Consider the following 27,236-nt stretch of genomic DNA (forward strand, 5'->3'; position numbering starts at 1 on the left):
GTGTTACAAAAATAGTGGATTTAGCAAAATACAAAACAAACAAAATAACACACAGTAAGAACAAAGAGTTTGGGGGTAGGTGGGGGTTGGTTGTACGCTGAGGCAGAAACAGGCCCACCTCTGTGAGTTCTCCACCTGCCTGGTTTACACAATAAACTCCAGGCCAGCCTCAGAGACAGTTCAACTGGTATAAGTACTTGCCACACACAGTAAATGGTGAATTACTTAATGCACTATGTCTCTTTTATTCTTTTTTTTTTTTTTTTTTGGTTTTTCGAGACAGGGTTTCTCTGTGGTTTTGGAGCCTGTCCTGGAACTAGCTCTTGTAGACCAGGCTGGTCTCGAACTCACAGAGATCTGCCTGCCTCTGCCTCCCGAGTGCTGGGATTAAAGGCGTGCGCCTCCACCGCCCGGCTCTTTTATTCTTTAAATGAATATTATCCGAGCCTCTATACATCAGACGCTCGAGCAAACGAGGGATCCAACCAAGTACAACACAAAGCCTCTGCCTCCTGGCTGCACACGGGTGGGAACTCAGAGCGTGCACCAGGCAGTGAGCAATCACAAACCCAGCTAAGTCCCAGCGTGGAGTGGGAAGGTGGCCAGGGAACTCCACACCTAGCTGGGCAACTACCGGCATTTGATAGCCACTAGGAGAGGGAAAGTAAGTTTTCTTTAAATGGTTTGACTCCATAGTTTATCAAACATACTCTAGGGCAGGCTCCACACCCGAAGGGGAGGAGAAAGAGATAAGAGAGAGAGGAGAGAGAGAGAGAGAGAGAGAGAGAGAGAGAGAGAGAAAGAGAGAGAAAGGGAGAACCAACAGGAAGTTGAGTAGGATCTTGGAGGAGTTGGGTGGTGAAATATGTTCAAAATATGATCAAATTGTTGGAAATTCTTCCACAAACACACACACACAACACATTTTGAGACAGGGTCTCACTATGTAGTCCTTGGTTGACCTGAAATTTATTTTGAAGACCATGCTGGCCTTAACTTGAGTCCCGAGAGTAAAAAAGTGTGCAGCACCATGCCCACCTTTAGAGAATTTATAAAAAAAACATTATTATTATTATTTTCTAAAAGTCTCTGCCTTTTTCCAATTTACCTTTAATGTAATATCTAAATGATTTGTTGTGGTGAGAACGGACCCCAGGGCCTCAAGGATGCCAGGCAAGTACTCTACCCCTGAGTTACATACCTGCCCCTACATTGACACACTTCACAGGTGTACACACACACACACACACACACACACACACTGTGATGCAACTGAGTTCTTCAATGTCAAGTACAGTATTTATAAAATGATACCTATTTACAGGACCCGGGGGCAGAAGGGGCAGACGGTAGATGCACGAGCTGCTAAGCTCTATGAAGAACTTCCTTTAATCCTGGCAGTCATCCCCGTGACATTTGGTGATCGCGTCACCAGTGGAAAATCTGAGGCAATCCTCAAAAAGTCAAGTCTCGGCCGTGCACCCTGTCACACCACTTCGCGGTCATCTCAGTCACCCTGTGTTCCGTGTGCCCCCTTCATCTGTGGACTCTGCGCCTGTGCGGACATCAAAGGCAGAGGTAGGCAGAAGGTGAGACCTGTGGGTAAGGCCTAGAAGGGCAAGGGCAGAGGGGACAGGTGGTAGGTGTGTCCTGGAGGGCCAGTCTCAGCTTGCTTGTTGTCGGGTGGAGCCATGGTGAAGATGGGCAAGTCAGAGAAGTGCTGACAGGTGGCGGGAGGCCCAGCTGGCAGGTCAGTTCCCCTTCTTTTGCTTTCAAATGCCTCTGAGTCTCTTCCACTGCCCTGGTTGGTCCCCACAACAGCTCTCTCCTCTCTGCCACATCCCAGTGCGTGCCTGGGCAAAGTCCTAGATCATCGCTTTGCTCTGGGAGGGAGTCTGAGGCTTGGCATCATGACCTTCTGAGATGGGGCACCTAGGACTTCCCCCTGGAAGGTCTCCTAGCCTTTTCCTATTCTGTTGAACCATGCTGCTTTGGAAACTGCAACTATCAACACGTGTGTTTCCTCTTAGCTTGTGGTTTCTTGGGGGGATGGCACAGTTTGATCTGTAGAAATAATATCAACAATAGTAAGACCAGAGCCAGGCATGCTGCCTGGTGCCTCTAATCCTAGCAGTAAAGGAGATGGATGCAGGAAGATGAGGAAGTAGCTTGAGCTACAAGAGACCTTGTTGCAAAATGGAAATTGCGCAAGCACCAAACAGTCATAATAACTTTTAATAAAATTTATTTTTATTTACATATATGTCACCCATGAACAAACAAGGCAGTTTCTTTTTGTAAAAAGGATGGTTGCCATCAGGACCCAAGCTGGGTCAGGGAACACTGTCAGGCAAGATGGCCTCTGTCTTTTGCTTCTGATGGAGGCAGTGACGGCCAATCAACCCATTGGCCACAATTCTATGGTCTGATGGGATTGGCTAATGAGGCAAGGTGAAGGGAAGGTTTAGAAGCTAGGCTTACTATCTTTGCAGAAAAAAAAAACCCACTTCTCACATATCCATGTGCACATCTGTGTGAATGTATCCCACTCATGTATTTGTGTGGCTGCCTTCAGAGGCCCTTGGGGCTGGAGTAAGTTATAGGAGGCTGTAGGCCACTGGCGTGGATGTTGGGATTAAAACTTGGGTTCCCTGAAAGAGCAGCAAGTGCTCCCAACTGCTGAGCCACCTCTCTGGCCCCGATATCTTTAAAATATATTAGACACCGAGGACTTTCGAGTTAATTTAGCCTCACAATAACCCTACATAGTAGGCACTACTATTTTTCTCATATTAACAGTGACGAAACCAGGATTTGTAATGCTGAAGTCACCAGCGTGCCTCAGGCTCGACTCCGGAGCACCTGCACAGATCAGTTCCTAGGGTGTACAGCAGACCTTGACCAAGGGACCAGGTGCTTTCGTTCTCAGTTTCTTGTTCTGCTCATCATTTCCTGTGGATTATTTTGTTACCTTTTTTTTTTCCTAAATAAGTTTACAATGTTCTGAGATGTTACCCAGTTCTTACGTAAGAAGCAATGCATTCAGCCGGGCGGTGGTGGCACATGCCTTTAATCCTAGCACTTGGGAGGCAGAGGCAGGCGGATCTCCGTGAGTTCGAGGCCAGCCTGGTCTACAAGAGCTAGTTCCAGGAGAGGTTCCAAAGCTGCAGAGAAACCCTGTCTCGAAAAACCAAAAAGGAAAAAAAAAAGAAAAAGAAAAGAAAGAAAGAAACAATACATTCATCTTGTAAACCGAGAATGCACAGGGAAGAAGGGGACCCCTCTATTATCCAGTGTGACAGGTGTAGAAATAGGGGCCTGTGGACACAGGCAGACTGGCAGCAGAACCTGGTAGAAGGAAGTTTAGAGAAGGCAGAGATGCCAAAGGGACCGAGGAGGCCAGGGATTGGGTACCCATCCCAGCAAGGGTGCATGGTCCTTGTGAGACAGGTCCAGTGTGCTGGGTGACAACTTGACTTTAAGAGCCACAGGGTATTTATACATGGCTGGAATGTGATTGGACCCCTTCTGGTCTGGGTTTGTGAAACTTAATATTGTCCACTTGACAGGACCTAGGACGTAGGAGACAAGCAATGAATGACTGATTAGGTTGAAGAGAGAAGATCCATCTTAACTGTGGGTAGCATCCTTACATGGGCTGGGCTTCTGGAGTGAATGAAAAGGAAGAAAGAGCTGAGTACCAGCATTCATCTCTCTCCTTCTGGTCTGTGGATGTGATGCGACCGACCTCCCCCTCCTGCCGTCATGCATTCCCTGCCATGATGGATCATACCTGCAATAGATGAGGCCAAACAAACCCTTCCTTCCTTAACTATCTTTGCTGCAGAAACAAGACAATCAACTAATGCACAGTCTACACCTGCAAATACTTTCATATTGAACATTGTTATAGCCACATTAGATTATTGTGTGTGCGTGTGTGTATGTGTGTGTGCATGCATACTTGCACACCATGGGATGTGTGTGTGGAAATGAGAGGATAACTTGTGAGAGTTCTCCTACTATGTGGCTCCCAGGAATCAAACTCAGGTCACCAGGTTTGACTGAGCCTTATCATAAATTGTAGCCCCCTTAAAATGCTTATCCTTTTATATGTTATAAGGTATAAGGTCCACCAGCAGGCTGTCATAGGCATTATCCCATCAATTCATTCCTAAAGTCTCAGGACACAGTTACTATATTTCTTAAATGTTTTCTTTATTATTTATTATGAGTACAGTGTTCTGTCTGCATGTATACCTGCAGGCCAGAAGAGGAAGCAGATATCATTACAGGTGGTTGTGAGCCACCATGTGGTTGCTGGGAATTGAACTCAGGACCTTTGGAAGAACAATCAGTGATCTTAACCTCTGTGCCCTCTCTCCAGCCCAGACACAGTTAATATTAGCACCCTCCACTGATGAGAAAACCGAGTGAGATGTTAGGCAAAGGCTGAAGGCCATGCAGAAGGTCCACCTGGCCTTTCTGCTGAGCTCTAGGCTGGGAATTTCTCCTGCTCCTTTCTCCTTCTCTCCCCTCTCTGCCTTCCTCCCGCTCCCCTCTTTTTCTCTCGTTCTGGGGTGAGTTAGTTTTCTTGTAGGTGTGACAAAGGCTTAAGGGCAGGTTGACTTGTCTCATGGTTTAACGTGTTTTTGCCGTGGGAAACTGATGAAGGGAAGCTGCCATGCTTTGCAGCAGACATGGAAAGGAGGATCCCGACGTTCATTATATCGATGGGCTCAGGGACGTTGTCCTGGTACCTGAGCAACTGCAGAGGTTCCTGGTATTTATGGGCTTTTCAGCATTATTTCAAATGATTACATCATTGCTAGACTTAAGTGTCTATTAGCCTTAGAGGATCCCAAGACTGAGATCAAAGCAAAAATTCCTTTCTTGTGGCCAGGCCTGGGAAAGTCTGCTATTTGTCCTTTCTGTAAAACAGGATAATTGCCGACAGCTGTTTTACCAGGTAGCTGTGAGTAGCCATGTTATGATAAAAGATACAACAGAAAAGACAGAACAGAATGCTGAGAAGAAGGGAAGTGAGCAGATGCGATGAAGCTCCCGCCCAAGATGGACGTAGGCTAGAATCCTTTCCCGTAAGCTACTGCCTCGTGGTGCTACACAGATTATTAGAAATGGGTTAGTCGAGATGTGAGAGTTAGCCAAGAAGAGGCTAGATATAATGGGCCAGGCAGTATTTAAAAGAATACAATTTGTGTGTTGTTATTTCAGGGCATAAACTAGCCAGGCGCCAGGGCCGGGCTGCAGGAAATGCACAGCCCGCTGTTCCTTCTACAGGGCTGTAAACAAAGCATTCCTAGAAACAATGTTTTTTCTAAGTATACTCCAAACAGAACACCCCTCCCTTTTGGAGCATGCAGAAGCTATGGCAAAGGCAGACACTGGACCAATGAATGCAGATCAACAAGGGACAGACAAGGTAACCCTTTGCCTTTGGGAAATGCCTTTGGGGGCCTCTTACAGGCCCCATGTCAAATTTGGTTCAGTCTTTCACCATGAGGGTAACTCCTCCCCAGAGCAATGAAAGGACCTAATGTCAATTATAGAAAACTATACTGCTTTAGATGATAGAAGAGCTTTAGAAGATAAACAAAAATTTTAGGAAATTTTCTTTATTATAAAGATTAGATTTGAACAAGAGAGACCCCTTGATTAGGAGATGTAATAGTTCATCAAACAGTGTGGCCATTCAATCAAAACTGACTTATAACTAATGCTTTGCATTTGATTAGATATAACTTGCCAAAAGGGAAACTCCCCAGAGTGAGGGTTGGGGAAGTGTTTTGTTTTTGTCTTTCTTGGAGAATGAAGGCATCTACAAAAGGACCACTGGCCAAATGTGACATCTGAAGAAAAAGGACAAATCATCCAGAGAAAATGTCCCAAGATAAAAAGTAAATTGGCCTATTCATATATTACATCTCCAACAGGATAAAATTTCATAAATCTTTCCAAATGTTTGTTTCTGCTGTTCCCTACAGAAATGTAATACAAATGGTCTTTTTGTATCCCAATCCAATTAAAGACTAAAGCTGACTTTGGAGTTGGAGTGTAGTTCTTTCTCTAAACCCAAGCATGCTTGTTAAAGGAAAATCCAAATCTCTGTCTCATGTCAGAAGAACTGCCTGATATGGGGCAGAAGAAAACCAAAATTAAGGGACTCTTCTATTATTGCCACTATTCTCATAATTCTGAGTTTTTATTTTGACTTTTTGAAACTTTTCTTAAGGTATAAATACCTGAATATATATATATATATATATATATATATATATATATATATATATATATATATTAAAGTTTTCGTCATGACATTAATGGTCATATAGAGTACTAACTAATTCTGGAAAAAAGCTTCATGTAGCTTCCTGTACTTGATTTCAGGTTTGAGTCTCTACCAGGTAACTAGGAATCAAGTTTTTGTGCTCTGGATATACATAACAAATTATGGCTCTTTAACCTCTTCAAGATCTGCTGCATGCGACATTTAAAATGTTAAACTTATCTGCACTGAACTATGACCATGCCTAACAGAGACCTTTGAAGTCTCCAGAAGAAGTCTGGGGCTGCCACAATGATGATCCCACCAGGACTATTATAAATGTCACTAAGCCAACAAACACCATCCAAAGATCAGTTTTGGACTACAAACTGCTCAGGGTATTTTCTAGGTGGCTAGCTGAGATGGTCCAGCCTCACAGTCTACTCTAGCCAGGACTTAGAAAAGACCTGCATTTTCCCATTATTCAGAGACTGGACAACAAATGATACAGGTAGCTCTCCTAGGACTTTATAATTATTCTAATTTTTTTTCAGGGTCTCCTAAAGATGCCATCACACACAGGCATCAGGAAGTAATTTTAAGACAAAGGGGGATATAGCAATGATAGGATAAAAGGATTATTGAATCTACCTTTAAACCAACAAAAGCAACTATTAGTCTTAAATATTTTATATTGGTATGGATTTTTGTATATTGAAACAAATTATAGGTTATTATTTTTATTTTGGTTTTTCGAGGCAGGATTTCTATGTGGAACAGTCCTGGATATTCTGGAACTCACTTTGTAGACCAGGCTGGCTTTGAACTCACAGAGAGCTGCCTTCCTCTGCTCCGATTGCTGGGATTAAAGATATGCATTACCACACCTACTTGAGGTTATTTTTATTAGAACCTAAGGACAGTACCTATCTTTCTACTCTTGTTTAAGGTATCGCACCTATACAACTTACTTAACAATTTAATGTAAATTTCTAGTCCCTAAAAGTTATTATTACAAGCTTTTTAGGATAATAAAGAAATGCGGATTAGTAGTTAGTTGGCTATTATAATCAAACTTATAGTCATGTTAGGAAGACAGGTAATCTTCAAACACTTCAGAGATCAATAGAATATCACATTTAAGGCATTTTAATAACATAAGGTTCTTCTTCTTCTTCTTCTTTTTAATGACAATGGGACATGTCTATTCCTGGAAGTGCCCATCTACTTCAGAGAAGATGTTGGGCATTGAAGAAACTCCAGAGTTTACTTTCTTTGTGTAAAAAGTAAGCCACTGGCAAGAAAGTGCCTTTATCTCTACTACTAACAATATGTTGTCCAAATTGGATAAGCAGAACACAAAGAAAGTGACTGCTGAACTTTGCCAAGACAAGGTAGGATAGTCTTTCAGAATATCCTGCTTCACAGAAAAGTCTGTCAGATATGCTAGGCCTGTAGGACCAAAGATGGATATTCCAATGTTACAGAGGAATCTTGGATGATTGTACAGACAGCCAGTTGTTTCTGCCATTTTTTACATTTTTGGGCAGTCATTTGCTTGAGCTTCTTTCTTACTCAGTTAATATTATTTACCTCTAAGGTCTTCAATGGAGTTGAAGACTAGATAGCTATAGTTATGGCTTTCCTTATTGACAAATCCAGAAAAGAAACTCACAAAAGGGCTGGAGAGATGGCTCAGAGGTTAAGAGCATTGCCTGCTCTTCCAAAGGTCCTAAGTTCAATTCCCGGCAACCACATGGTGGCTCACAACCATCTGTAATGAGGTCTGGTGTCCTCTTCTGGCCTGCAGACATACACACAGACAGAATATTGTATACATAATAAATAAATAAATATTAAAAAAAGAAACTCACAAAAGAGGTGTAAAGTATATAAGGTTGAGAGACATAAAAGGATATTTTTTTTAAAAAAAAAGATTTATTTATTCCTTATATATACAGTGTTCTGCAGGCCAGAAGGGGGCACCAGATCTTACTACAGATGGTTATGAGCCACCATGTGGTTGCTGGGAATTGAACTCAGGACCTCTGGAACAGCAGGCAGTTCTCTTAGCCACTGAGCTAGCTCTCCAGCCCACAAAAGGATAGTTTTGAGTTGGTAATATAAGTTAGAAGAAAAAGTGAGTTAGGTACAACATGTTGAACTCACCAAGATAGGATAGATAATGGAGTATTTTTCTCTGAATTTGTCAAATGTTAATGGACTAGACATTGTTTATATAATTATTGCCTGTATATAATTGTATATAGTTATTATACTTTTTGCATATAGTTTTTCTATGTTGGTTAAAACCTTTTGATTTAGAGACAGGCATATCTCTATGACTTTGAGACCAGCCTGGTGTACAGAGTGAGTTCCACGACTGGTTCCATAGCTACTGGGAAACCATGTCTTGAAAAAAAACTAAACAAACAAGCAAAAATAAATAAATAAAGCTTGCCTGGAGATCAGAGGCAAAACTAGCCACTAGTTAACCACAGAAACTGGGCAGTTTCAGCTCACGCCTCTGAGCACTAGGAAGGTGGAGAGAAGAAATGATAAGTAAGACAGGATCTCAGCATTTTGGCCTGAGGAAGGAGATAGATTAATTACATTCACGATTCATCTAGGCTTGAGAAGGGAGCAAGGAGTCAGAAAAGGTGAAGGAGAGGAGGATACTAGGCACCAGCCACCCAGCCACACAGTCAGTCATGGAGTAAGAAGGAAAGAAAGATATATAAAATAAAGAAAGATAAAAAGCCCAGAGGCAAAATGTAGTTAAAAATAAATGGGATAATTTAAGTTAGAAAAGCTGGCTAGAAACAAGCCAATCTAAGGTTGGGCATTCATAAGTAAGAATAAGTCTCTGTGTATTTATTTGGGAGCTGGGTGCTTGGCCCCCAAAGAGTAAAAAAATAAACAGTTACACACCACGATCACAGCATTTCTCACAAACACTAAATACATAAAAAGAAATTTGAGCTCCTGGGAGTGGAAGCACATGCCTATCATCCTATTTTTCAGAGAGGTATTCAAGGCTCCTACTGAGATCCTTGTAATCCCATAATCCCTATGATCCCAGTATGGCAGAGGAAGGGGCAGAGGCGAAGCCAGAGGCAGAGGCAAAGGCAGGAGGATCCTCATAACTTTGAAATGAATCTGGTCCACATAGTCAGTTCCAAGGCAGTCAGGACTACACATAGAGAAGACACTTTCTTTCTGAGAGCATGGGGGTTTTCAAGGACAGAGAGCACATGAGGAGGGGGTAGAGGTGTTTATAAATGTAGAAAAAGAACTCTCATCATAAACCAGAGGTGCTGGTACCACGACCATGCCCCTCATCTTTCAAAACTGTGAGGTTCATGCTTGTTATATAAACTCTGTGCAGTATTTTATGATGGCCAACCACCCAGCAATACAGATAAATGCCCTGCAACGGTTAGTGTGTGTTTATAAACAACTGCCCAGCAGTTTCCCAAGTGCCTTAGCATTTTGGTTTACTAGCTGTATAGGATTGATTACATCCACAGTCTTATCCAAACATGATAGTGTTGGTAAATTTTCTAATCAATCAATCTCTCTCTCTCTCTCTCTTTCTGTGTGTGTGTGTGTGTGTGTGTGTGTGTGTGTGTGTGTTGAAGGTATTGATAAAAGATATTCTGAGATGTCTTAATTTTATTACAAAGGCTGGAGGGGGAGGGGGAAGCGATAAGGGGAGTTAATCAGTTAACAGTTGCTATAGATAAAGTCAACAAAGAGACTGTTCTGTGGAAACCGTGATTTAAAAGCCTTCACACCCAACCACCAGGGCCACCACGCCCTGTTCACGTTTCTAACCTTTCTTGACTGTTAACCTCAACTAGTCCAGAACCTCAACCTCTTCTTCCACCTCTTCATCACTGATGATAAAACCCAGGTTCTTACATATAAAGGGCAAGAAACCACTGAGTCATAAGCCTGGTCCTTGGGTTTTCAAGACAGACTCTTGAGTCTGGCTTGGAACTCAAAATCCTTCTGCCTTAGTTTCCTGAATACTGGCATTAAGGCCATGTATTACCTACCATTCCTGGCTAGGAAGCAGGTTAAGGCTGAAAGTATTTAAAATGTGTCCTCCTCATATCCCACCCACCTTTGGCTTGGTCTAACCCAATGGCTGTCTGGCAATATCTCTAGTGCCAAGCCAGCCAACAGACTGGCAAATGACAGTCTCTATCAGAGGCAAATCTCTATCTGGAAGTTAAGGAAGAGGTTCAATGTGACACATGATCTGAACCTTATTCCTCATGTAGAGTGCTAGTGCCTTGAATTTCTCAAGAACTTTTTTTTAAAAGATTTATTTACTTATTATGTACACAACATACTGCCTCCATATATGCCTGTGTTCCAGAAGAGGGCACCAGATCTCATTACAGATGGTTGTGAGCCACCATGTGCTTGCTGGAAATTGAACTCATGACCTCTGGAAGAACAGCCAGTGCTCTTAACCACTGAGCCATCTCTCCAGCCCTCTCAAGAACTTTTGAATGAAAGCTAATTTAGTACTTGACCTCATAGCTTATATAAATGGTCCCAAGTAAACAGGGAAGCTAAGATTTCTTACCCTGTTTACTTGGCCAAGGGTTCTCTGTCTATTTCTCCCTGCCAGGCATCTACACACACCAAGCTCTATCTGAATGAGGGCTTTTTGCCTGTCTCTTGAGATCACCTGTGATCAGTATGATTAACCTGGAGAGGTTTGTTGGCCTGGGATCCTAATTTTCAAAAGAGGGTTAACCTTAAACGGAGTTCCCCCCTCTACCCTGTCACTCCTGAGGTCTGTTTTGGAATGTATGTGGAAGATGGAAGATATAAACAGAGGATATCACAACGTCTTTCTGTCACTCTGCCAAGCTGTCAAGACGTTGACTCAAAGCAAGGTGACTTACAGGGGAGTTTTGCCATGGTCTTTTAGATCAGTGAATGCCCCGCCCAGTGAGGGGCAAAGGAATTGACTGGCAGAGGCAGAAAGGCAGAGGAGCCTCAGTGGGGAGGGAGATCATAGGCTTTGGAGGCAGCAAATCTTGAGTTTGTATCAGGAGCTGAATGCTCAAGTTCACGGCCTCAAATGTGGAGCAACTGACCCGACCACTATGGTCTTGATTTTAACTCTAGAGGATTAGCAAGCAGCTCTTTCTCAAAGGACAGTAGGGTCGTGAGGAGCAGCAGGGGGATTTCTGTAAGGGATCCAAGGGCAACATATACTTGCCCTCCCTAAAGCAATGGAGTCGAAGTCACCCTTGATGGCTATCCAGGGAGTCAGCAAAGAATCACAGCAGAATTTGTGTTCTGAAAAGCTGCTCCGTAGACTGACTTGATGTTCCCTCCAGCATCCTAGAAGCTGGGTGAGAACTATGAAGCCCCGAGGCTGGAGAAGTGTCTCAGTGGTGAAGAGTCTTTATTGCTCTTTCAGAGGGTGCGAGTTCAGTTCCCAGCAGCCTCACGGTGACTCACAATCATCTGCAACTCCAGTTCTAGGCTGCAGGTGATGTGTATACATGGAGGCCAAACAGTCATCTACATAAAATAAAAAATAATCTAGCCGGGCGGTGGTGGCGCACGCCTTTAACTTCAGCACTTGGGAGGCAGAGGCAGGCGGATCTCTGACTTTGAGGCCAACCTGGTATACAGAGTGAGTTCCAGGATAGTCAGGGCTACACAGAGTCTCAAAAAACAAAACAAAACAAAACAAAACAAAAAAAAAAAAACAAAAAGCTAAAAAAAAGTAATAAAAAAAAAGAATTATGATGCCCTTGTTAGAGTTAGGAAGGAAAGCGAGGTGATTGGAAGGTAAATGAGCGAAGACCGCAGACACAGGAACCCTGAACTGCCGTGACCCAGGGTTTCCCTCAGGAAATGAGCTCATCCATAGCTCCAAAGCTCTCCACCTATCTACGTCATCCACTCTTCTTATCCCCGTGACAAAACACTTGTCAGAGCAACAGACAGAAGGAAGGAATGGCCCTGTCTCAGTTTCGGTGCTCTGAAGGGTGGAAGTCATGGGGTTCCTGAAGGAAGGACTGTGTGGTGGAGTTCCCTCTCATCCTGTGTGGATCAAGCAGTGGAGAGCAGGAAAGGAAGCAGGGCTGGCTCTAACCTTAAGGCCTGCCCCAACGTCTATGTCTTCGGGGTATGCCTTGTATCCTAAAGGTTCCATAACCTCCCCCAAACAGTGTCACCAGCTGGGTATCGGAACACGCGGGCCAGTTTAGGGCATTTCTCGTTTAGTTACTAATGCTGCGTGCACGCCTCAGCTTAAAAGTGCAGCTGCGCCCTGCAGATTTAAAGAGTGATGACAGGCTGGGGTTGCTGCTCAGAGTTAGCTTTACCCAGCCATGCAAGGGGGTGAGGGGTCCATCCTCAGAACCACACAACAAAACCAAGCAAGCCATCCAACAAACTATTCAAGGATAGCTAACTCAGCCCAAAACATCTGTGACAGTGTGTGAAGATGACCTGATAGGGACCTTTTCTCTCTCTCTCTCTCTCTCTCTCTCTCTCTCTCTCTCTCTCTACCTATCTCAAAGTAATGAAGAGAAGGAGCCACATTCTGTAGTGATGCTCACCTGTCGTTCAACACTGGGAAGGATGATCCGGGAAGACCATGGTTTTGCGGTCAGTGCAGCCTGCCCATGCAGGTCTGTATTAAAACAAAAAGCAAGCCAGATGACGGGGGTTAACTCCCAGGTCTGTTAGCTTGTGGTCTTTCATAACTACCACAGATAGACGATTCCATCTTTCTTTGCCTCTGTGTTTCCATCTGCTCAATGATACTTGAACAACTGAATACTAGAAGTTGCATGTCAGGGTTGTAAACTGGATAAGGAATGTGAACTGCGCTTGGCACCCAGCCCCTCCCCCTCCCCGTGTCTTTAGCGCTTTCAGTTATGTGTTTGGGTAACCCTGGGAGCCTACAGAGCAGATATTCTAGGATAGTTCCACTGGTCTCCAGGCAGGGGGTCTGTGAGGCCCAGGAGTGAATGGGCCCCAGGGACAAGGGAGGAGGCCACAACTTGTTGCATGGTAACTGCTTTCTGTCTGGGAAGGTGTAGGCTGGTGTTTACCTGTAACTAGGTGGCGGTGGAGGTGGTGGGCGATCGGTAAAGAAATTAATAAAGATCAAGGGCAAGGAGTGGTTCATAGAGCCGGAACTAAGCCAGTTAACTGTAAGGGCAGTGCTCCAAGTCCTGCCTCCCTCACAGTGGTGGCCAGGGGGTGTCTCCTTGTGGCCATAGAAACCATGCCGGCTTTTTCTGCAACAGTGTTCTGGGGAAGGGTTATTTAGCTCTGGCTTCTGAGGCTCCCTCCATCACACGAACCTTTCTCCTTTCACGAGGTCGGAGCGCACCAGGCCCTCTGAGTCCCTGTGAGATGGGATGCCGTTCAAGCAAAGGCACCGAAGTCGTAGAGGAGTCCCAGAAACCTGGAGATCACCCTGAGGGGGGAGAGCCGAAGGTGGAGCCTGGCGCTGAGGCAGTGAATGGCAAGGACACCTCAGTGAAGGAAGGAGCGACTGAGCTGAAGAGCTGACCCTTTTTCTTGAGTGGACCCTCACCTCATCCCTGGAACAGCCTTCAGCCTGTGAGGTCTCATTCTGAGGAACTATCCTTGGAGGGCGGAGAGACCCCTGCTTGGGATATGACCTTCCTCAGGGCTTGCTCTCTGGCCTTGGGTGGATGAGGGTGAGGCTTTGATGTGATTCTGTTTCTCCAGCATCCAGCAAAGAGGACAAAAGATGGCTTCGTTCTTCTTGGGCCTTTCCCACAGCTGCTGGAAAGAGAGAAACATGTAGACTGACTTTCCTGATCCAGACTATATGCTTCTGACTGTGACTGTCTCTCACGGGGTCTGCCTCCGTTTCCCAGAATTCTGAAGGCTCTGTACCTACGACAACGATGGGAACTATGGATCTTGGTTTGGTCTTAATCTCTTTCCCCTCCTTTTCAACAGCTGACTGAACAGCCAGCATGCCTGACAGGAAGCTTTTGCATTTGGCTCTCTCCGTGTTGTTTGCATGAATAATTTAATATTTAACTTGCAGTATCATTAATGAATTATGGAAATAATCAGGATTGGGCAGGATTCCGTGAATGGACAGCGATAGGGGCTTGGGCTCACAACAAGTAGAGTATTGAGCCCTGGCCGGGAGGTGGGGGGGATTCACATTTCCGGTTATTAAATCTCTGGAAGGGTCTCCCTGTTAGCTTGTCTTCTGCTATCAAAAGTCTGTCAATTTGAGCCCTCTAGCATCTGAGCTGTCTGCATCTAGCCTTAAAAAATATTTTGCTGTTTACTAACAATGAGTCTGCCAGCCTTTCTTTCTCCCCCCCCCCCAATGCGTTTTGTTTTTAATGCAACCCCAAAGCATTTTCCATCTGAAATCAAACAGACATGTTTGCAAATAAACGATGACACATCACAGTAGAGAGGCGAGACTGGGGCTGTGTGATTGCAGGATTGTTAGGGAGGGTGGGTGCTATTCCAAGGAGCAGGCATGAGCCTCCCCTTTGTGCCAAGCTTCACACTGAGTTTCTACAGGGGACTAACCAGCCCTCACCAGCATCGCCACCCCTATTTTATAGGTGAGAAAATTTAGGAGCTTGCCTGAGTACGGCTTAGGAGGGTGAGGGCGTGTGCGCGCGCATGGGCGCATGCGTGCATATGTATTCTGGAACTCGCCCTCTTTCTGAGTGTTAGAATTACAGACATGTGCCACCATGCCCATCTACAGAGACCAGACCTGAACCCCAGCTGTGTGACTTCAACCTACACAGAACCCTAATTAAAGACTACATAACTATGATCTTTCTTGGGAATGAACTAAGGAAACGGAAATCTAACATCTAAATACTATTTTTCCATGTTTATGAATGCGCGTGTTGCACGGATGCATGTTTTTGCCGTTGGCACGTGTTTGGGTGAGCACAGCGCACCCAAGTGCAAGTGGTAGGCCAAGTGTGATGTCAGGCTTCATCCTTGATCACTCTTCTACCCTATTCACTGAGGTAGGGTCTCTCAATCAAACCCAGAGCTTGCTCTGGGATTCCCCTGTTTGCACCTTCCAAGGCTAGAACTACAGGCAGGCTGCCTGGTCCACCTCAGCAAACACAGATTCTAGGGATCTGAACTTCCATCTTATGTTTATGTGCCACTCCCTCATTCTAAATTTTTACTGGGACCATTCAGACCCACTGGCCTGGGGAGAAGAGGGCTGCTAACCTCTTCCACTGGAGGGCCTGTTATTTTCACTCTGGTGGGACAGGGGATGAGGTGAGAGGGGAAAAAGGAGGGGAGATCTAGGTAGAAGCAGGAGAGATCAGGAGGAAGGGAGGGAGAGGACAAAAACTCCAAAACACTACTGGAACACTACCCTTGGCCACAAAACCCTAAGAAAATGAGAGATTTTTTTTGCTTTGTTCTAAGTATACATTGTGTGTACATATATACACACCTGCATATATAATGCATATAATATATGTGTATATATTATATAAAATATATAATGATATAAATGTGTACATGTATAGATATATATTATAAGAAGGCAAAAATCCTATCACAATCTATTATATTATTTATATATCATATTGATTTATGTATAATATATTTACTACTTATATATGTAATGTTTATATATTACATATTAAATACATGCTATATATTATTTTTTATTTTTATTTATTTATTTATTTTTTTGTTTTTCGAGACAGGGTTTCTCTGTGGTTTTGGAGCCTGTCCTGGAACTAGCTCTTGTAGACCAGGCTGGTCTCGAACTCACAGAGATCCTCCTGCCTCTGTCTCCCAAGTGCTGGGATTAAAGGCGTGCGCCACCACCGCCCGGCTATGCTATATATTATTATAATATTATCATATCATATTATATTATATGCCTTACAAATACACACACACACACACATATATATATATAATGTATTTTAAAAACAGGGTCTTGTTATATAGCTCAGATAAAATATATATATTTTAAAGACAGGGTCTTGCTATATAGCTCAGGCTGCCCTCAAACTCGCGGTCCTCTACCTTAGTCTTCAAGTGCTGGGACCACAGGCATAGCCACTATGTACAGCTTCAGTAGGATGCTTTTAGGGAGAAGGAAATCAAGAAGCAAAGTAGTTCAGCCTGAAACTGAACCTTGGGGCTTCATTTTGATTCGACAGAGCCTGTCTGCTCCCAAGAATGAAGATAATAAGAAGAGTGCTGGGGACTGCTTGAGCCCCGCGGAGGTGCAGAGCTGGCTGCGGGCCAGGAAACAGGCCTGGGCTTGCGACTGGGAAGCAGGAAGGTTAGGGCCTTTCTCCAGCGTACTGGGGACAGGCCAAGCCAGGGAACTGCTTCCAACTTTATTAAATGCGTGTTTACTTCTCTCCTCCCTCCTAATGGAAATTCACCGAGCAAACGGGACTGGGTCTTGTAGGAACCGCTCTCAAAGGCCTCACTCAGGACCCAGAAGGAAGAGTTCCCGTCTGGTGGTGAGGCAGGGCGGGGTTTCTTTTTGTAGCTCTCAAAGGGCCAGAGGAAGGAGCTCGGCTCTGGGTCCTTAGGCGGTTTTTCTTCCTACTGGGATGGAGCAAAATGCGCCTTCACTTAACTGCGAGAACTGGATGCCTCACCCACCCCCAGCTGTGGCAGTCACGCTGCAATTTGCTGGGAAGCAGGGAAAGCACCTGGTTTCTTTTAAAGGCCATTGTAACTGTTCCTATGGAGCCTGGCGACACTCATCTCTCCCGCAGAGGATCAGAAATGCTTCAGATGCCAGGGGCAAGTGTGGCCGTAGTTTCTTAAAGAGATTGGCACAGGCTGTCTCTGCCTTGCAGCCGTTGTTCTAGCTCTTTCTGCAGACGGCTGCAAGAGGAGGGACTGTGTATATTAGTTAACTTATCTGTCCTGTTTAACTGCTCATCCTTCCACCAGAGTTTTTCTTATTTAAGTGTAGCTGTTGGGGCTGGAAGGCTGACTCCTGGGTCGAGCCAAGGAACTCACAGAGCCGCTCACAACCTCTAGTAGTTTTGGTTCCAGGGGATCTGATGCCCTCTTCTGGACTAAAAGGTCATTGCATAGCCTATGAGGGCATTGCAAGCACGCATATAGTGCACGGGCATACATGCAGGCAGAAACGCCCATATACATAAAATAAAATCTTATTTTATGTGTATGCGTAGTTTTCATACATGCTTGTATACCATGTATGTGCCGGGTGCCTGTGGAGGCCAGAAGAAGGCATCAGATCCCCTGGAACTGGAGTTGCAGAAGGTTGTGAGTTGTCGGCGTGGGTGCCGGGAATTGGGACCAAGTTCTCTGGAAGAGCAGCCAGTGCTTTTGATCATTGAACGATCTCCCCAGCCCCTCATCATGCTTTCTTCAAGCAGAATCTGTCTTTTTGTTTTGGTTTTGAGACAGGGTCTCATGATGTAGTCCTGGTACTCACGATGTAGCTCAGGCTGACTTGGAACTCACTCTGCAGCCCAGGCTGGCCTCGGATTCACAGACATCGCCTGCTTCTACATCCTGGGCTTTGGGATTAAGGTGTGTGTCACAGCACCTGGCAAGTCCAAGAGGAGCATGAATGTTAGATCATTCCCAGGAGACAGGGTTTTCAGGTTAGAGGTGGGTGAACCCTTGCCCACTTAGAGATGCATATGAACCCCATTTGAGGCTTTTTCAGGGAAGGCAAGCCTAGCCTTTAACCAGGAGGAGCCTTATCCCCGCTCTCCTGACCCTAGGGCTGCCCCAAGATACTCACCACAAAGAATGTTGCTAGCCTAAAGGCGGGTCCTTTTTGGGGAGAAGGGGATTTGAGACAGGGTTTCTCTGTAGCTCTGGAACCTATCCTGGAACTCCCGCTGTAGAGGGAGTTGGCTGTCTTCCAACTCCCAGTATATTCAGGATTTGCCAACATAGGCTGTCCTAAGCAACTATAATGTACTTAAGTTCCACATGAAATATAAAAGGACATTAAGTCATTTCTGTCTGTTACAAATTAAACAGGTTCCATTTCAATTCTGGGCTTTCCAGCATGTTAAAATTCCTTCCTGGGATTGGTAGTGTAGCTCAGTGGTAGAGTGCTTGCCTGAATGTAGTCCTGGATTTATTTCTTAGGAACACACACGCGCCCACACGTACACACACACATACTTCTGCTCTAGTTCTTCCACACCCCAAACTACAAATGATCATCTTACCAAACCTCTCAGACTTTTATATTTTTCTTTTGAGATAAGATCTGGAGTTCCCTGAATAGTCTAGGTTGTCCTTAAACTCACAGAGATCTGCCTGTCTCTGCCTTCTGAGTACTGGGATTATAGGTGTGTGCCACCACACCCATCTTTTTTAATTTCCAGCCCCTGTATCTTTTCCATCTTCGCCCTGTTCCTCCTGATTCTTTGTTAATTAGAATTGTTCACCTTGCCCTTAAAAATGTTTGTTTGGAGCCTAGCAGTGGTGGCGCACGCCTTTAATCCCAGCACTTGGGAGGCAGAGGCAGGCGGATCTCTGTGAGTTCGAGGTCAGCCTGGTCTACAAGAGCTAGTTCCAGGACAGGAACCAAGAGCTACGGAGAAACCCTGTCTTGAAAATAAAAAAAAAAAAAAAAAGTTTGTTTGGCTCCGTGTGCAGTTTTCTTAATAGAAGGAGTGTTCACTCACTAATCAAGTAAGACTCTGATCTTTCTTCTTCTGTTCTGTAGGATCATTTTCATGACCCTATTATTTTAAAAACAAAACAAAACACAGAGCATGAACCAACCAACAAAGCAACCAAATAAAGACTGGAACCTGTAGACGGTAGTTTCTGTCCTGCCTACCAGTTCCCAAATAAGAGACACAGAGGCTTACCATTAATTATAAATGCAAGGCTGATAGCTCAGTCTTATTACTAACTAGCTCTTACAATTAAATGAACCCATTTCTATTAATCTGTGTATTGCCACGTGACTCAGGGCTTTACTTGTCCTCCATCATGTCTTGCTCCCTCTGTGTCTCCTGGTGACTCCACCGACTCTGTTCTTCTTCCTCCCAGCATTCCGAGTTTGGCTGTCCTGCCTATACTTTCTGCCTGGCTACCGGCCAGTCAGTTCTTTATTAACCAGTGATAATATATATTCACAGTGTACAGCAAGATTATTTCATAGCAGGAACAAGACTAGTAAAGGAAGAACTCCCTTCCCCATATTCCCCCAGCCCCACTGCCCTTGGAACTACTGGGGATGTTCAGCCATTAAAACATTTGTTTCTGCAGCTGGGTGGTGGTGGTGCACGCCTTTAAGAGGCAGAGGCAGGAGGATCTCTGTGAGTTCGAGGCCAGCCTGGTCTACAAGAGCTAGTTCCAGGACAGGTTCCAAAAGCTACGGAGAAACCCTGTCTCGAAAATCCAAAAACAAACAAACAAAAAAAAAAAACAAAAACAAAAACCACATTTGTTTCTGTCATACAATTATACCACTACTTTCGGCCCAAGATTTCTTTTTCTTTTCTGTTTTATTCACAGGCCAGAATCTCTAGGTCTAGTTTAATTGTTCTTTTCTTTTTTTTTCCAAATATTTATTAATTTATTATGTATACAATATTCTGTCTGTCTGTATGCTTGCTGGCCAGAAGAGGGCACCAGACCCCATTACAGATGGTTGTGAGCCACCATGTGGTTGCTGGGAATTGAACTCAGGACCTTTGGAAGAGCAGGCAGTGCTCTTAACCTCTGAGCCATCTCTCCAGCCCCCTCTTAATTTGTTTTTATTATCATTATCTTGAGACAGGTTCTCACTATGTACCCCTGGCAGTCTTGGAATTCTCTATTTAGACCAGTGATTTAGATCATAGCGATCTAACCGCCTCTGCCTTTTAGATGCTGGAATTAAAGGCTTGAGTTGCCGTGCTCAGTTTATAATAAAAATATATACACACAAAAAATTTATTTTTTTATTTTGTGTGTATGGGTATTTGCCCTCATGCATGCATGTGCACCACTGTGTGCCTGGTGCCCCCAGAAGTCAGAAGAGGGCATCAGGTTCCTCCCTGGAACTGAAATTACAGATGGTCGTGAGTTACTATGTGGGTGTTGGGAATCATATTTTTTTTTTTTTTTTTTTTTTTTATTTTTCGAGACAGGGTTTCTCCGTAGCTTTTTGGTTCCTGTCCTGGAACTAGCTCTTGTAGACCAGGCTGGCCTCGAACTCACAGAGATCCGCCTGCCTCTGCCTCCCGAGTGCTGGGATTAAAGGCGTGCGCCACCACCGCCCGGCTGGGAATCATATTTGAGTCCTTTGCAAAAGCAGTCAGCACTCTTCATAGTTGAGCCATCTTCTCAGACCCCTAACATACAAAATTTAAAAATGTTCATTATATTGTGTGTCTGTGTGTGGACACATGCATTCTATAATATTCATGTGGTGGTTGTTAGATAATGTTCAGGAGTTGGTTCTTTCCTTCCCCCATGAGTTTGGTCTAAAGGTCAAACTCAGGTTTATCAGGCTTATATGACAAAGGCTTTTGTGTACTTTTACCCAACAAGTCATCTTGTTGGCCCCCAAAACAGGTTTAATTAACATTGGGCAATTATACATATTAATTGGTTTTGGTGTGATATTTCTACATGTTGTGTTCATTTTTCCTTGCATTTTTCTATGCATTTCAGATAGGACACCTGGTGACAGACCAAAGAAACTGTTCACTGAAGCCTCAGTTGGTGAGCCAATGAGTTTAACTGGGATCACCAACTTCCAAACACAAACCAAATGCCAAAAAACCTTTATTAAGTAAGGAAAAGAGACAAGGTAGCTGAATCTGAATTGGGTAGAAACAGCAACAAATAGCTTTGCAAGTATCAATATTAGGAGGGAAAGGGGAGTTAGAATGAGCCAGGATGTGTTGGTAAATTCCGATTGGCTGTTTTAATTAGATTAGTCAAATTAATTTAATTAATTGATTAGTGAAAACAGTGAATTTTGATTGCTGGACTTTGATGTTTTGATGGTTGGACATTGGTGGTCAGTCTCAGGAATGAGTCAAATGGCTAAATAAGGGGAGAGACCTCAGTAGCTAGCTTTAGGAACACAATCTAATGGTTTAGTGGGGAGCAAGGGGGTGTGGGGGATGGGGAAGAAAGGTAAAAGGCAAAGCCTGTCAGTGCCGTGTTTGCCAGGTTTGCGCCTGCTAGAGCCCTTCATTGACCACGGCGTTTTACCACAGCACTTGAAGAATAGCTAATAGAGTAGTCTGAACACACACACACACATCACATATATTTTCTCTCAAGCTTTCTCTCCCTCCCTCCCTTCAATGATTAAAAAAAAGTCCCAAAACAAAGCCCAAACCAACCTCCTGTTATCGTGGAAATGAAAGAAATTTCTATGACAGCCTGATTAGAAAGAAATATTTAGAGGACCTGGACCAGTCTTCAGTTTATTACTCTGATTACCATTTTAAAAACACTAATTATAATTTGGCTATCTGTTTGAAAGTTGACAAAAATAATTGTCTTCAAATATTTGAATCAGGCACCTATGGAAATACATTAGGCTTAATACATAACATCTCTGAGTTGAAACCCAGAAATAATGAGTAGAAAGATACACAAAGGCAGATTTCAATTAAATATGAAGAACTTTCTAAATATTTAAAGATATTTAATAATGAAAACTATTTTGAGAAGCAGTGAGTTTCTTATTTTGACTACATTTAAGTATTTGAGAATACATGAGGGTTTTTCTTCTCTCTCTTTTTTTGGCCAGAGTAGTGTGGACTTATTCTATTTATTAAGGGGGAGGATTGGCTAGATTGAAAGTTGGGCAGACTAATGCTTAAGAACCAGTATTCGTGGGGCTGGAGAGATGGCTCAGAGGTTAAGAGCATTGCCTGCTCTTCCAAAGGTCCTGAGTTCAATTCCCGTCAACCACGTGGTGGCTCACAACCATCTGTAAAGAGGTCTGGTGCCCTCTTCTGGCCTGCAGACACGCACACAGACAGAATATTGTATACAATATATATATATATATATATATATATATATATATATATATATATATATATATATCCAACAATATTCATTTGGGAGGTTGTGGCACATGCCTTTAATCCTAGTACTCAGGAGGCTGAGACAGGTGGATGTCTGTGAGTTTGAGACCCAGCCTGGTCTATAGAGTGAGTTCTAGGACATCCTGTGTTACACAGAGAAACCTGTCTTGAAAAACCAAAACCAAACCAAAACAAAGAAGAACCTATATCCAAACCATGGCTTGGCTCTTTGTAGAGGAAGATATAAGAATTTTTGCCTATTCTCCATGGCTCTTAGCAGAGGCTTCTCTATTACAAAAGGCAGATTAACAGAAAAACCAAGAAGCTTACTAACAACAATCCCTCCTGCACGCATGGAAAGAAACTCAAGGAAGTCTTCAAGAGTGAAATCCTACGGCAAACATCAAAGGGATAGTGTAAACTTCCGGGCTGAAGGCCTTTGTTTGCTGGAGCAGAAGGAAGGGTGTGGAGAAAGGCTGGCTGCGGGAGACAGGCAAAGAGGACTGAGCAAAGTCTGCTGGGTGGATTTAAGCCAAGTGTTCTTTATTGCTGAGTCTGTGCGGAACAGCCCTCCCTTCTTCCTGATGCAGAAATGAAGAACCCTCTCCCACGCAGACTTCCTTTATACCACAGTCTGTGGACGTCTCTCACGGTAGGGGAGCTTCTGCCCTTGTTTTCAGAGCTGTTTCCGCAAAATGACGCTCATGTCAAACGGGCACACTTAGAGTAGCATACTGTGGCCTCCTATTGTTGGGCTTCAGGCTGCTATGTCCTGAGCTCTGTCACTACTTATTATCTTTATTGCTTTAGAGAAAGCTTTTGATATTGAGATTCCTTTTATTGTTTTATTAAAAAAAATAAAACTCAGGAATAAATATTAGGGAATAAACCTGAGCGATCCACAGAGTGATCAAGACATGATCTTGGCCCTCTCCACTTCCTGAATCATAAAAGCCTCACAACCCCTCAACCTTCCTTTTTCTTCTCTGTGTGTCCTTCTGTTTCCCCCGAGTCCTCCAGGAAACTCATTGGTTCACGCTGGCCAGATGAATGTGGACTTTGTTCTCTGAAGTGAGGTCAGACTTTATTGGTGGTCTTTGAACATCGACACAAACAGATCTCACCCAACATTTTACCCTTTTCGTCTAAATAAAAAAGAAGGGTATTAACTCTAACATAGTAAAACCCTACACAGTAAAACAATTATCAGGTATTACCTAAATGAAAGGAAATATATGAACTTTAACAAATGAAACTATCAAGTAAGAATTACATTCACAATATCCATTTGAATTTGGCAAATTCAGAGAAGATACTCCATTATCTATCTTTTTTTGATGAGTCCAAATTTTGTACCTCATTTACTTTCTAGCATGACTAAGGAAAACTATAACTATTTAGTCTTCAACCTCATCAAAGACCTGAGAAGGATATAATTTTACCTGAGTAAGCAGTAAATGCAGAATAAGCAACTTTCAAAGTGATGAGAAATGATAGAAACAGCTGGCTGCCTGGATAGTCACCCCAGGTGTCTCTGTAACACTGGGGCATCCATCTTTGGCCTACAGCCCTAGATATCTGACAGACTTTTCTGTGTAGCAGGAATTTTGAAGGACTGTCCCATCTTGTCTTGGCAAGGTTTTGTAGTCACTCTTTTGTGTCCTGCTCATCCAGTTTGGACAGCGTACGGTCAGCAATTGAGGCAAGAGCATTTTCTTGCCCAGTGGCTAACTTTGTCACAAAGGAAGCAAACTCCAAATGGAGGTTCTTTGATATCTGTCATCCTCTTTTGGAGTAAATTGGTGCTGCCAGGAGCAGACGTGCCTCACTGTTATGAAAACTCCTATGTTATTAAAAACATCTTAAATGCCATATTCTGTAAGTCTCTGAGGTATTTGAAGACCATCTCTCTATTCAAAATACATCTCTGATTGACCTTGAAACCTAACATGACTATAAGTTTTTTTTTTTTTTTTTTTTTTTTTTTTTTTTTTTTTGATTTTCGAGATAGGGTTTCTCTGTAGCTTTTGGTTCCTGTCCTGGAACTAGCTCTTGTAGACCAGGCTGGCCTTGAACTCACAGGGATCCGCCTGTCTCTGCCTCCTGAGTGCTGGTTTAAAGGCGTGTGCTACCACCACCCGGTATGACTGTAAGTTTGATTGTTATAGATGACTAACTACTAATCTGTATTTCTTTATTGTCCTTTCAGTGAAGGTTTCTTTTGGGCCTTGTATAATTTTAGTAAATCACTTATTCCTTTTTCCTGATTCTTTAACACTATATCAAATATTCAAAGCTACTGTATGGCAGAGAGTCAAGGCATGATTATTAAATGTAATCTGTCTTTACAAATCAGCCTATTGGCCTTGACCGAGAAGCTGTTTTTAGGAAATTTCAATATTTTTAGCCCTACTTATGTTGTTTTATTATCCTAGATTCCTCCCTCCACCATGTTTTCCATTGTAACCAAGGACCAGCTTCCAATATTGCTATAGCTAAATTAGTCTTGTGGAATAATTCTGTTCCAAGTTGCCCATAAATTTAACATCTACTTCACAAAAGGTGAATGCGTACCATGTGAAACTACTGCTTCCTTAAATCTCTTCAAATTTAACACTTTTACTGGGTTCCAGTTAACTTATGAATAGCCTTGAGGGTACCATATCATCTAGTGCTCATTCTTGAATGGTAACTGGATATATTTAGGTTGGTTTTCTTTCTTTTTTTTTTTCTTTTTTTTTGGTTTTTCGAGACAGGGTTTCTCTGTGGTTTTGGAGCCTGTCCTGGAACTAGCTCTTGTAGACCAGGCTGGTCTCGAACTCACAGAGATCCGCCTGCCTCTCCCTCCCAAGTGCTGGGATTAAAGGCGTGCGCCACCACCGCCCGGCTAGGTTGGTTTTCTAATAACCTTGGGACACTCTTCTTCAGTTTTATAATGCAATGGTGTGGTAGGTTCTGCTCTAAATGCCTCTGTCTGTGTGTGAATATTTTCTTAATTTCATCAGTAGGTCTTTCTAAGACTTGTATATTATCAGGTTTTTTTTTCATATTTGGCACTGATATCAAACCACTTTTTAAAAGACAAAACATGAATTTACCAAACTGATAATGATTATAACTGACATTATGTCAATCCCAACTAAGTTGATTATCCTTTCAATTTTCAAACCATCCGTTGTGGAACCATGCAGAGATGTAGCTCCCTTCACTACAATATTGTTTTCCATCTCACCTTAAGAATTCCCAGGTGCCGGGCGATGGTGGCGCACGCCTTTAATCCCAGCACTCGGGAGGCAGAGGTGGGCGGATCTCTGTGAGTTCGAGACCAGCCTGGTCTAGAGAGCTAGTTCCAGGACAGGCTCCAAAGCCACAGAGAAACCCTGTCTCGAAAAACCACAAAAAAAAAAAAAAAAAAAAGAATTCCCAGGTGTCTCACTAGCTCTGCTGAGGATGGCAGGGCAGCGGTTACCAGCGGCGTATAGCCTGGGGGAGTGCAGCGGCAGTAGATTGTAAGTAGCTGGGGGCTGAGAATGTGTGGAGATGGCAGCAGCAGCTAAAGCCTAAGGGGGTGTTGAGGTGGCTGGTCTGGTGTGGGGAAGACTGGATGGATGGCTTCTATGTGCCTTCCCCTTATCGTTTTATTTCTTTGATCTTGCTGTTTAAGGACTCTGAGAACTTACCTCTTCAGTTAGTCAAAGCACTTTATTGTTTTCCTTCCTGTCTGCTTTTTTTTTAATTAAAAAAAATTTAAATTAACTTTTTATAAAAGACAGGTCTAACTTTGTACCATAGGTTAGGTTGGAACTTACCATCCTTTTGCCTCAGCTTCCAGAGCGCTGGGATCACAGAAGCATTGTTCCTGTCTCAAGGCCCTGAATGTCAATGTCTCTGGGCTTGCAGGGGGGAAGTGCTTCCTGTGGTTCAACTATCCAATGAAAGAATGAGACACCAAGATGGAACATTTTCTTTCTTCTGACCTGGATGGTTCTACGGAGATGTCCCAGGGGTGTGGGGATTCTCGGTTCCATTCTTCTGAAGGGTCCCAACAGGCATTTGCAGTCTGTTCTGTGATGTCAGAAGGTTACTTGGGCAAGGCCACAAGAGCAGGTCAGAAATGGAATCTTCAGCAGATGCACACCTATAATCCTATCATGTGGGACAATTTAAGGTAGAAAGATCATGAACTTGAGGTTAGAAAGACCCTGTCTCAAGTCAAAGCAAAACAAAACAAGAGAAACATACAGAATCCCCAGAGACCTGGAAATCATTGAGTCAAGAGGAACAAGGAGTTCACTGCCCCATGTGTGGTCAGTTCTCAGAATGAACTGGTTAAGCCTCGCTTGGATTTTCACCAGGCAGGCAGTGGTAGTCAGGGTCCTATCCAGAGCCTAGTGGATGAGCTATAATTTAAATTCTATAAAGAAAAAAAAGCCTGAATTTGTGCCTGATCCCTAAGAGCTCAATATGTATGTATGTATCTATGTGAGGATGTGTGTGTTTTGGAAACAGGGTCTCCAGCTCAGGATTTCTTGTATATCCAAAGATGACCTTGAACTTCTGATTTTCCTGCCTCTATCTCCCAAGTGCAGAGATTCCAGGCATCTGCCATCATGTCTGGAGTATTTATTGTATAAATGAGTACAGTGATCAGTCTCTCATCGCACATCACCCTGAATTTGCTCATAATCACACACTTTTCTTCTTTTCCACCCCCTGCAATCTGTTCTGCTGTTCCCGGCCACAGGCACTGACTTCACCACCCATCTGTTTATTCAAACAAAAATCTAAAAACATCCCTGACTTCCCCCTCTTCTCTCCAAGCCCCTGAGTGCAAGGCAACACCAAGCCACCACCCTCTCCAGTCTGGCTCCAGCTCCTCTTTTTTCTGCCAC

At 43.6% G+C, this 27,236-nt stretch overlaps 1 long non-coding RNA gene across 1 annotated transcript; it reads left to right on the forward strand.

Moving 5' to 3' along the window:
- The first annotated feature begins 13,540 nt into the window (after nucleotides 1–13,540).
- Nucleotides 13,541–14,746, forward strand: LOC121447434. Its single transcript, XR_005974179.1, has 2 exons — nucleotides 13,541–13,903; nucleotides 14,036–14,746. It is a non-coding gene; the product is annotated as an uncharacterized LOC121447434 (long non-coding RNA).
- Nucleotides 14,747–27,236: the final 12,490 nt, after the last annotated feature.

Source organism: Microtus oregoni, unplaced genomic scaffold, assembly GCF_018167655.1.
Source record: "Microtus oregoni isolate MIOR12 unplaced genomic scaffold, Mior012 000004F_ref0000308, whole genome shotgun sequence".
Classification (NCBI taxonomy): domain Eukaryota; kingdom Metazoa; phylum Chordata; class Mammalia; order Rodentia; family Cricetidae; genus Microtus; species Microtus oregoni.